Raw genomic sequence first — 12730 nt, 5'->3', positions numbered from 1 at the left:
AAGAGTAGCTCCCATTGATTTCAATGAGAGCTGCACCTGCAATTATGAGCGTTGGCCACTACATCAGTGGGAGCAGCGGTTTCTGCTCTAACCCCGATGTAGCTGGCGTTGTCTGGAAAAACCTTTAAGTGTTCCCTTAATTTTTTGGAGCCGAGTATATAAATAGCAAATAAAAATAAAGCAATGTATAACTCACCTGCGGTTGAGGATTAAATAAAATGTTTCATTCTGTCAGTATGTAAACATTCCTTTTATGATTGATCTGCTCAGTAATGATGTAACACTAGTGGCCTCTAAACTCAATTGGAAATCAATTTTATGGCACATAACCTACATCCATTTACAAGTACATATTCAAGTCCCTTGTTGCTGCCGTGTTCTTTGTTAAGTCACGGAAACCTAGTGTGAAAGCAAAGTACTTTACACATGTGGTAACTATTAACTACACTCACAATGTCACATTTATCAGCACACTATTACATAGTCCTAGACGGGTGGATGTAGAGCACCCAAGGAAATCCCACAATTCTACCTCATAATAGATCAGGAAATATACTTTAACTAGCGCATAGAGTTTACACGCATCTGCATTGTGTTACAATAGGTATATGTTACGTTACGCTATTACGATTATTATTTGATTATCACACACTATCACAGCCAGAGTCATATATACACACATTATATATATATATATATTATATTATATATTACTGTGCAAAACATTCAGGTGGGTGTCGAAAGAATGCGGCAAAGTAAGGATGCTTTCAAAAGTAGAATTACTAATAGTTGAATTCTGCCAATTAACAAAATACTAAGTGAATGCACAAAAGGGAAATCAAAATCCGAACAATATTTGGTGTGACCGTCCTTTGTCTTTAAAACAGCATCAATACTTCCAGATACACTTGTAAAAAGTCAGGGGTTTTGTAGGATTATAGTCAGGTGTTTGATTGACCAATTATACCAAACAGGTGATAAGGATCAACATTTTCATATGTAGGTTGAAACACAGCCATTAAAGGGGTTGTCCCGCGCCGAAACGGGTTTTTTTTTTTTTCAATAGCCCCCCCGTTCGGCGCGAGACAAACCCGATGCAGGGGTTAAAAAAACAAAAACGGATAGTACTTACCCGAATCCCCGCGCTCCGGTGACTTCTTACTTACCTTGTAAAGATGGCCGCCGGGATCTTCACCCTCGGTGGACCGCAGGTCTTCTGTGCGGTCCATTGCCGATTCCAGCCTCCTGATTGGCTGGAATCGGCACACGTGACGTGACGGGGCGGAGCTACGAGGAGCCGCTCTCCAGCACGAGCGGCCCCATTCAGAAGGGAGAAGACCGGACTGCGCAAGCGCGTCTAATCGGGTGATTAGACGCTGAAGATTAGACGGCACCATGGTGACGGGGACGCCAGCAACGGAACAGGTAAGTGAATAACTTCTGTATGGCTCATAATTAATGCACAATGTACATTACAAAGTGCATTAATATGGCCATACAGAAGTGTATAACCCAACTTTGTTTCGCGGGACAACCCCTTTGACTGAAACAGAAATGGCTGTGTAGGAGGCTTAAAACTGACTGAAGAAAAGCCAAACCCTGGTACAAAGGTGAGGTTGTGGAAGACAGTTTCATGTTACAGGGCATACACCATGGCAGGACTGAGCACAGCAACAAGACACAAGATAGATATACTGCATCAGCCAGGTCTTTCCCAGGCAAAGATATCAAAGCATACCATGGTTTCAAGGGATTTTCCCATTTCGAGCTTTTTTTGGACCGCACCATACATTGTGCAGTGGCACGAGTTGGTGCTGCAAAACGAATCCAATTCACTTTAATAGAATTCAGCCTGCAGTACCATCCCAGACCACTGTACAATGTACAGAGCTCTCTGAAAATTGATAGAAGTGAGAGAACCCCTTTAAAAATGTGCTGTTCCAGCTCTTTTGAAGAAGAAAAAATAAATGGGCAACTTTGAGGACTATGGACACAGTGGCTAGCCAAGGAAACTTACTTCCCTTTGAAATCGGTAGATGCCCAACAATGCCTTCCTCTGAGAACTGGCAAATACAAGTGGGACCTGGGTACACCCATCTACTGTTCGGAGAAGTCTGGTCAGAAGTTGTCTTCATGAGAGAATTTTCGCCAAAAGGCCATACCTTCTACATAGAAACAAGGCCAAGAGATTTAATTTTGCATGAGAACATAGGAAGTAGGGTGCAGAAAACTAGCAGCAGGTATTCTGGACAGATAAGTCAAAATTTGAAATATTTGGCTGAGACAGAAGTGCTGGATTATGGTACAATAATGAGTGCTTGCAGACAACAGTGAAGCATGGTGGAGGTTCCTTGCAAGTTTGGGGCTACATTTCAGCAAATGGAGTTGGGGATTTGGTCGGGATTAATGGTGTCCTCAATGCTGAGAAATACAAGCAGATACTTATCTATCATACAAAACCATCAGGGAGGCATCTGATTGGCTCCAAATTTATTCTTCAGCAGGACGACGACCCCAAACATCCAGCCAATGTCATTAAGGGCTCTTCCCCATGAGCGTATATACAGCGACGGCTTTTTTGTGCCCGCTCCGTATAATTGCCTGAATGGGCATTCTCCAACGACCACGGCCAGTGTTTTCTCATCCATTCACATGATCATGAGCGTAGTTTTTAGCGAAAAAGTATGCCGCACCCCCGGAAATTTCTCGCTTTGCCAAAATCCTCAGGATGCCTTCCACTGCCTATATAGAGGCACCTGTAAGCTTTTCGCAGCGTGGACACTGCATAAATGCCTCCCCCTCCCTTCTCTTTCTTCTCCCATAAGAGTCTATGGGACCCGCCGGCATATATTGGCCAAATCATAGTTCCAGAACTATTTTTTGACTGAGCGTATATGTTCTAATTTTCACACTGCCGGCGTATTTATGCACCGTATATTCGCCCGTGTGAATGGCTGCATTGGAAACCAATGCCTCTCATGGGCGCGTATATGCCCGGGCGTAAAAACACGCCATATATGTGCTTGAGTGTAAGAGCCCTAAGAGCCATCTTTAGCATAAAAAAGACCAGGGAGTCCTAGAAGTGATGGTGTGGCCCTACAGAGCTCTGATTTCAACATAATTAAAGGGGTTGTCTCGCGGCAGCAAGTGGGGTTATACACTTCTGTATGGCCATATTAATGCACTTTGTAATATACATCGTGCATTAAATATGAGCCATACAGAAGTTATACACTTACCTGCTCCGTTGCTGGCGTCCTCGTCTCCATGGTGCCGTCTAACGCTGTCTTCTCCTTCCATTTAGACGCGCTTGCGCTGTGCGGTCTTCTGCTGTGTTCAATGGAGCTGCTCCGGCGTGCTCGCACCGGAGAGCTGGTCTGCGCATGCGCAGAAGACCTCGGCGGCGCGAGCACGCTGGAGCGACTCCATTGAACACAGCAGAAGACCGCACAGCGCAAGCGCGTCTAAATGGAAGGAGCAGACCGCGTTAGACAGCACCATGGAGACGAGGACGCCAGCAACGGAGCAGGTAAGTGTATAACTTCTGTATGGCTCATAATTAATGCACAATGTATATTACAAAGTGCATTAATATGGCCATACAGAAGTGTATAACCCCACTTGCTGCCGCGGGACAAACCCTTTAAGTTAATATCAACTGTATCTGTTCTTACCTTAAGATTCAATTGCCTTGACTACTGCAATTCAGCACTTTGAACCTCTGGTATCTTCTCTTCCCCTTACTTACAATTAAAGTTTTCACTCCGTATCATTGTCAATAGATACTTCCTTTCGTTAATTGTTATTTTGTATGTGTACTCCACGCCCTGATTGAGAAGAGCTGCGGTGTATATGTGAAGCAGGTGGGTGGTGCGCGTACGGTGCCGCCGTGACAGATGGAGACAGAGGCAGCACTTTTCTTTTCAATAAAAGTAACTACTGAACAACAACTGGGTGAATGTTATTTCTCTCCACAGGAGGGTTCGTGTACTCTAATGTTACGTAAAAACATATTGCTTCATCTTCTTAAAGCAACAGTCCACTAATGCTTACATAATCCACTTCAGGGATGGGGCTTAGTCCCCCGCATTGTTTGCTAGTAGTGGGGCTGTTCTTTTGGGTGGTAACATGCTAGTCAAGTCGCCATCACATCACTCAAGGGGGCAGAGCCTACTTATATACCTGTGCCTCGCTCCTCTCCCTTGCCATGACGCTGGTTGGTGGAGGGGCCTTTCATATAGTGCGACAAGAGCTGTACAGCGCCTGTCATGTCTCCTTTTCTTGGCTCTGGTTCATAGTTAAAACTTCAGGGGGAGTGTCTCAGACTACTGGAGAACACTGTCAATAGGGCAGTCTAAGAATCTGTCAGCCATTTTACATACATAAATCGGGGACTAGGAATGGGACGTATCGTAGCAGCAGAACTAAAAAAGGGGAGAACCAGGTGTGTCAACCATACTGTATATTCTGCATGTGTAGGGAAAAATAGTATGTTAGGCTACAAAAAGGACATAGTTTAGCCTATTACAACTCCCCCCCCCCCCCCCCCACTGCTCTTACAGTAAAGAGCCCCCTTCTATGTCAATGTAGAAATCTTCTTTCCGGTCGCCCCTCAGCTGTTTTTTTTCTAAATTAAATAATCCCAATTTTGATAAACTCTCTGGGTATTCACCCATTCTATTCATTACTTTAGTTGCCTGCTTTTGTACCCACTTAAGCTCTGATATATCCTTCTTGAGTACTGGTGCCCAAATTATATGCCATATTCCATGTGTCATCTGACCAGTGACTTTCAAAGAGGGAGAACAATGCTCTTGTCATGGACCCGTAGACCTCTTCTGATGCACCCCACAACCCTATTTGCCTTGGCAGCAGCTACCTGACACTGGTTGCTCAAGTTTAGTTTATTGATAAGTAAAATCCAAAAGTCCTTTTCCATTTCAGTGTTTCCCAGTGGTTTCCCATTTGGTGTGTAATGATGACATGTATTTTTCCTGCCCATGTGCAGAACCTTACATTTATTGGTGTTAAACTTCATTTGCCACTTTTCTGCCCAGACCCCCAACTTATTTAGATCCACTTGCAATGACATTTTGTCCTCTCTTGTATTAATTACTTTGCATAATTTTGTATCACCTGCAAATATTGATATTGTACTGTGCAATCCTTCTACCGGGTCATTAATATCTAAGAAAATAGGGCCCAGTAACGACCCCTGTGGTACCCCAACGGTGACCCAATTAGAGCAAGTCACTTTAAAACCACTCCACTTTCTTTATAGCTCTTGCTCTACTAAGAATTGATCCATCTATACATGAAGTAGTTAGAAGCTAGACAGACCATAACATGACTTCTACAAGGCAGCCCTAGGCTTACTATGGCACTATATATGGTGTATATTGTTCTTCACCTTCTCCATATATCGTAGACAATGTTAAGTCACAATTTTTACATGCAATGTATACACAATGACTACTTTATAAAGACCGGCATACAAAGTGTTATCATATTAGAGGCACCCAATAAAAAAAAAGCTAATACTCAAAATCTAGTTTAAACAAGTGAGTCTCATGCATAGTGCTCAAAACAGAGAAATGTTCTTTAAATCATGAAACCAGATAAGAGATGAAGCTGAGCAGAAGGCACAAGAATAGTTGAGATAAAGAGCAAGAGGATTCAATAAAACAACCCGATGTATCTGCATGTCCTTCAGATAAGGGCAGACATGTTTTCTTTTTTGCAACTGCTTGACTTTAAATCGGTTCACTAAAAATGTATCTAAAATGAATCATGCAGAGATTGTTTTCAGTTCTCCTACTGCTATTTAATACCATTTAGGACACTTTTTTGAGCAAAGCAGAAGGAGATGGGAGACTATATACATATATATTAGAGTTGAGCGAACATATACTCTGCCGAGCTTGATGCTCGTGTGAGTATTAGCGTACTCAATGGTGCTCGTTACTCGAATGAGCATCAAGCCATGTTCGACCCCGCTGCAGTTTTTGGCTTCTCCCCGATGTGACGTACTTGTTTTGGCCCCTCCCCGCCGCAGCGCGCGTCATTGGCAATTTTTTTGTCTGGCAGGCAGGGGAGAAAGAGAGAGAGAGAGAGAGAGAGAGAGAGAGAGAGACAGACAAACAGACAGACACGAACCTAGGAAAAAAAAAAAGCTTGGCACCCGGCGTCCCACATACAAAAATGCTCGAGTCTCCCATTCTAGTCAATGGGGTTCCGTTACTCGAGTAGAGCTCTCGAATTTTACGCTGCAGAGTTTCTAAGGTGGACGGTTGGGTTATTAAATGGGATTGGAAGCAGTGGTATAGTTGTAGGGGTCGTAGCAGTCGCATTTGTGAGCTACTGAACCAAGGGAGCCCGCAGACCCTCTGCACCACACTGTATCTGTAGCTGCCTGCATGAATGGGTCGCACAGCCACATGCCATACAAAAAGGGGTGCACTAGGTTACATTCGTGTGGGCACAAGGCCCACACGAACGTGCCCCAAAACAGGCTGGGTTTATCACAAACACGGGGAACCTAAGACAGAATTCAGACTGGAAGTGCTGACGGAAACACCAACTGGACAAAGAACTGCATAAAGCGGACTGAACTGACGGACAGACATAACATAGGGACTTACAAAATGAGCCAAACACGCTCCAAGCATACCTGTACACATAAGCAGATGTGAGCTATAAAAATAGGAGATAATTGTTTGTACATTGGCCAATGAACTTGAGCCGCAAGGCCACGTCAAGGCTCCTCATGTCTTGCGATCCGTACACTAGCAAGACACATCTACGAGAGGACCCTAAGGACCATCCTAGCGCAGAAATAGCAAACAAACTCAGCAGAACAAACTGACACAAAACTGACAGAAAATAAACCTACAAACGGACATGAACCAACAAACACACAACAAGCTGCAACGGACAAGGATACATGACTGTTCACTCCAGACACCAAACAGACCCTGACTGGAGCTGGGTTTATATGCGAGCAAAGACCCGGGGGATTGGCTAGCAGGAGATCCCCATACCCAGCCAGCTCAATCATACTGCACCTGTGGACTTGTGCTGCTAGAAACCCTAGTACAACAGATCCTAGCCAGCACAACCTAACAAAGTGAATTGGGTTTTAATCACATTCACTCGCAGCAGAAGAAATCCTCAGTGAAATCTAGTCATGTTGTGGATTTTTAAATCCTAAGGATACTCTAGCTGTCGCGGAGATTCTGAGGGTTTTCACAGCTTATTTCATTCAATGCAAGGCTACAAAATTGTGCTTGGAAGAGAGAAACTCTAGAAGTAACCTCATTGACGTTCAGAAATATATGTGTTGTCAGTACAAAGAACTGGCAAGGACTGTGCAAAGGATCAGGTGGCATTCTCTGTACTCCGCCTGATAACATGCTCCCTGACCTACTGACTGCAATCCCTGCTAGCCATCATAAACCGCTCCTGCAGTCACACCGTTTCTGCCGTCACACGGCTAAATGTCTGACCATTGTCTGTGTATAGCATCGCTCACTCTCCACCTCGCCATACCGTGCACATCTCCAGCCCCTTTACCCTCTGTATCACCCCATTACTTGTAGTATGTAAGCTCGTTGGAGCAGGACCCTCACCCCTATTGTTTCCATCAACTGATTACTATGTAACCGTGGTTCTGTAATTTTTGTACTTTTGTCTTTCTGTATTCCCCCTGTCTATGTAAGCGCTGCGGAATATGTTGGCGCTATACAAATAAAGATTATTATTATTATTATTATTTATTACATGGGGAGTGAAGGTGATTTAGACATAAAGGGTTCTTTACAGTTAGAGCAGTCATACTGTGGAATGTCCTAGCCAAGAATTAGTGAGGTAGTAATAGCAGGGAGAGTAACATCACTTAAAATAGGGCTAGATACTGATCTAATGGAATTGCTGATTACAATTAATCCAGCAATTAATGTATAACTAAATGATAAAGTAAAAACTTGATGGACCTGTGTCTTTTTTCAACTATATAACTCATTTTACTCCATTTGGATACATAATGTCATTATTACATTCGTAATATTTATTATTATTAGTAGAGATGAGCAAACTTACGCGTTTCGGGTGTTTTTGCACTCGAGCACCGCTTTTTCCGAGTAACTGACTACTCGGACGAAAAGATTTGGGGGGCACTGGGGGGGCGGCGTGGTGGAGGTGGGGGTAGCAGTGGGGAACAGGGGGGAGCTCTCTCTCTCTCCCCCACACTCCCCTCTGCAACCCCCCGCTCACCCCCGGTGCCCCCCAAATCTTTTCATCTGAGTAGTCAGTTACTTGGAAAAAGCGATGCTCGAGTGCAAAAACACCCGAAAAGAATACGTTCGCTCATCTCTAATTATTAGTCATTATGATGAGTGATTCAATCTACCTTATTCCATATTATACTCATTCTAGTCATAGGATACAAAATCTCCACAATCAGGCTGATCAGTGCAGTAGGACTATTGGGGCTGCCACCCATCCTGAAAATGAGGGTTCCAAGTCTCTGATAACTGATGGAGAGGTGGCTACTCTAGTCACTCTCATTTATTGTCAATGGAAAACATGGAAAAACTCAGTGATCAGACAGGAAAGCATGAGCACCCTGCTGGAAATGCAACAGAATTCCGCTGGAGGCTTGCAATTGAGCACATTTTTGATCTGCTCAGAACCATTTCGGGACACACTTAGACACTTTCCTCATATCCAGATGATTGTGAATTATGGACCCAACTCTTTCTCTGGAAATTTTCACAGCCCTGGCTATCATCTTCGAAGAAATTTAAGAATTATGTCAGCATGAATGGTGTCTATAGTTTCTGGAATGGTCACCACAGCAGGTCTCCTGAAAAGGTCTTCAATATCACTGTTGAAGTGACAGGTTTTAAATTTGTCATCCCAGTTTTTTTTTTACTGTGGAACATGAAGAGCGCTTATCACCTAATGTTTGCACCAAGTCACCGTGAATGTCTATGGCTGACATCCCTTTCCAAAACTGAAACTCCATCACTGCTCTACTCTCCTTTGCAGTGAGATATGCACCATGTTGTCTTCAAGCCTATATAACATAACAATGGCACATGAGATCTTGCCAAAATTTGCTCACAAGGTATTGCAAAGATTGAGCTTTCAAATTATATAATTATAGCTTGTGTGAAAACAAATGAAGATCGAAAAGCTAAAGATTTATTAGCACCTCCTCCATAACAAATCTGGACCATCTTTTCTTAGAATTCTACATTGCACCCTTCTTCTGTTATTTTTCATAGAAAAGTATGAATAAATTGACATCTGGGAGTTACCAGCAGTGATACAGTCTGTTATTGCCTAATAAGTGCTGTTAATGACAAGGGGAATTGTAACACCCAATTGTCAATTTATTCATAACTCTCTAGGAGGAATAACAAAGGAACGGCACAATACAGAATAATAAAAAAACATGATCCAGTTAATAGTTTATTAACCCCTTAAGGACCGGGCTGTTTTGTACCTTAAGGACTAGACACTTTTTAGGGATTTTTACCCATGTGGTGGTTTTACTGCCCTATTTTTTTCCTTTAGCTACCAAAAATATTTTTTTTTGCATTTTTTGTCTGTGACATATAGGGCTATTTTTTATTAGGGGTAAAAATCTAAAAAAAGATTTTTTCTTCACATTTATAGCTATTTTTTTTAAATTAGTATATTTACGCTAAAATAAAGTATGGGAATCAGTTCCTCATTTTGTTTCAGACGTTTTGATATATAATATGTATGGATTTGGATTAAAGGTCGGATACGGTGACGGTTTTGGTTGGCATCGGCTTTGGGTTATTTACTTTTTTATGTATATATTTTTATTTTATTCTGTATTTTTTTTACTTATTTATGTAATTTTTTTTCCATCTATGTCCCCCATGACATCATATAAGACCTCTGGGGGACATTCACATGTTTTTTTTTTTATTTGACACTTTTCCACTGTAGCTGAGGCATCCATAGGAGAACTAATTACAGGGAACACATCACCTGTAGTGACAATAGTCATTAGCAGTGCTGATCAGGGGCCTCTAGGACCCTGTAGCTCTGCTATCCCAGGGGATCCCGGTGGTCATGTGACCGCCAGCTCGAGTAGTGGAAGAAACACTTCTACTTTTTAGTACATAGAACTCATTGAGCGCTATGTACTAGAGAAAAGAGAAGGCAAAAGTGTTCAAAACCACTCCAGCCTTCTCCTTCTAGTTCTCAGCTGTGACTAACAGCTGACAACGCAACAACGTGCTTCTGATTGATTTAATCCCCCACCATATTTTTACTATTGGCTGGGATTAAAGCCCAGAAACAAGCGCCATTGATTTACACCTCTTGGTCCTTAATGGTTTAATGGGTAATACAAGTATTTAGTAAAACCTAAATGTTTGGAGTAGTGACATTGCCTTTCTAATCATAAATGATAGTTGAAATCTGACTTTTAGGCATGGTCAACACCATTGTACTAATATTGCTCCATACACAGCACAATTCACCACATTCCAGCAAACCTGAGCAAATATAGCTCAGCTACATCGTTCACGAATTTATTTCAAGTTTCTGCGAATCTGAACAGTCCACCAACTTGTAAAATATAGTGAAGACTGCTGAGACAATGCGCAGAAAACATGTAAGGTACAGATAAAGATGGGACAACAGAAATTACAAATGGTTGAAGAGAATTTGTGTGGAAAGGTGATTGAAAAGTCACTGTGTGCCTTTGGGGGCAAATGGAAAGTGAAAATGAGACAGAAGAAAGCAGAGAAAAAATGAGATAGGAATGTATCTATCAATGTTGACTGCACATGAGGGAGAAAGCTGTAAACTGCTGGCCGAGAGCAAATAATATTTCCTGAGATTGAGATAATATGTCCCAACAACTATTTACGGCTAATTCCCAAGCCCATCAAAATCTGTTTTATTAACCCTTGTAGGTAGAAATGAAAGGGAACATTGTTTTCTCTTTTATGAACAGTTTCATGGCTGTCACGCCACTTTATCTGTAACTGATGGAAGATGAAGTATTATTTTGTTTGCTTCAAAAACACAGGCTTAAATAACATTCACTAGCTGTCTGCAGCACAACTGTGTATTAAAGATTCTCTCTCTTCACAGCTCTGTATAATCCACATCATCATCATAGTGCCTTGGCATTCTCAGCTCTAATCTCTCAAATACCAGTTCTGTGTTACAACTGCTTGAAAGTGTGGAAATTCTTTCCATGAAAGGATTTCCCTAAAGGAAACAAAAGCTACTTCTATATTCCTTTCTCCCTGAAGCATCCACATTGCCAATCTTCTCATTAGGCCTGACCTGTCATCCAGGCCTCCGCAGTATCACAGCGTAAGGTGACAAGTTTTCTGTGAATGACAAAAGCTCTTTACTTGGAACAGAACAGTCAATCTGCTAACTTTGTTTCAGAAAAAGGACACTATTTTATTCCAAACTCTATGCCTGATACTACTATTTTTACTATCTTAGCCACTTAGAGAGGACCTGTCAGATCTTATGGCATGCCTGTTTTAGTACATATGTGTATTCCTCGTGGAGTAACCATTCGGGAGCATCTGTTCTTAGAACTCTGTGTTGTGCTTCGCTGTTCCTAAAAAGAAATTCACAAATAAATTGGCATCTGGGTGTTACCAGTTGAGGGTGTTCATGCATACTCACATTGTCCAATCAGTGCCGGACTGTGTAGGGAAACACCTCTTATGTTCATGCAGATGTATGAACAGTGACCTATTCAACATAATATATTGTGACAATGTCTGCATTGGGGTGGGGGGGCCGGCGATGATACAGCAGCACCTTCAGTCCATGTGAAAGTCCTTTTTTTTCTTCAATATTCATCAATAACAAAAAGGCCACTGGAAAACAATCACCACTAGAAGCACATACACTTTGTGCAATCAACAAAACAAATATTTGCCTGTCAAGGCGCTAACTAAACCATAGTTCTGTCACTTACTACTAATGGCAGCAATGGTCAGCAAACAGCAGAAGTCCATCAGGTAATGGGCTCACTCCAGGCTCTGATACTGGCTGTTTGAACTTGCAGCCTTTTATGTCCCAGTGATTAACATAGCAGGTCCAGCTAAGCTCACTGGGATCCAGAAGGAAGAACTGAACTGGAGGTTTATCTCACCCAGGCTAAACATTTGGATGACATGTACAGTCCCTCCAGTACTCTTTCTTGCACATGTCTAAAATATACATAGCTAAAGGAAGGAATATGCACTCTAGACCAGGCACAGAGCTCATCAAACATGAAACAAAAAGGGAAAGAGGGTCAGACGCTACATCACAGAAAGTGGCCAAATACTTACCAATGTACTAATACAAAAAGGCAGGTAGAAATGCCAATAAAAACCAGGTTAGTGCAAGGCCTGATGAGTGTCCACATTGTCCTTGTGAATTAAGATCCATGGTGGATAGTAAGACTGCACCCTTCTTGAAGAGTCAATAATCAGGGGCCGTCTCAGCATTCCTATAGTGGCCTCATCCTCCGCCATGTCTGCAGAGCAGGGACAGCCGCCCTGTTTGTCTCTATATCAACAGACTCCTTCACTTGCTCATTCAAGGCATGATAGCGATGCAGGGCACGCTTAAGTGCTAGCTGTCGTAACTAAAAGTCTCTGGTGGGTATGCAAATAGTTTCCAAGGTGGGCTTCATAAAGGCTTCTGCTTCAGACCTATCGGTGCA

Source organism: Eleutherodactylus coqui, chromosome 9 (genome assembly GCF_035609145.1).
Source record: "Eleutherodactylus coqui strain aEleCoq1 chromosome 9, aEleCoq1.hap1, whole genome shotgun sequence".
NCBI lineage: Eukaryota > Metazoa > Chordata > Amphibia > Anura > Eleutherodactylidae > Eleutherodactylus > Eleutherodactylus coqui.
The sequence above is the reverse complement of the archived record's forward strand: the minus strand, read 5'-3'. Positions refer to the sequence as shown.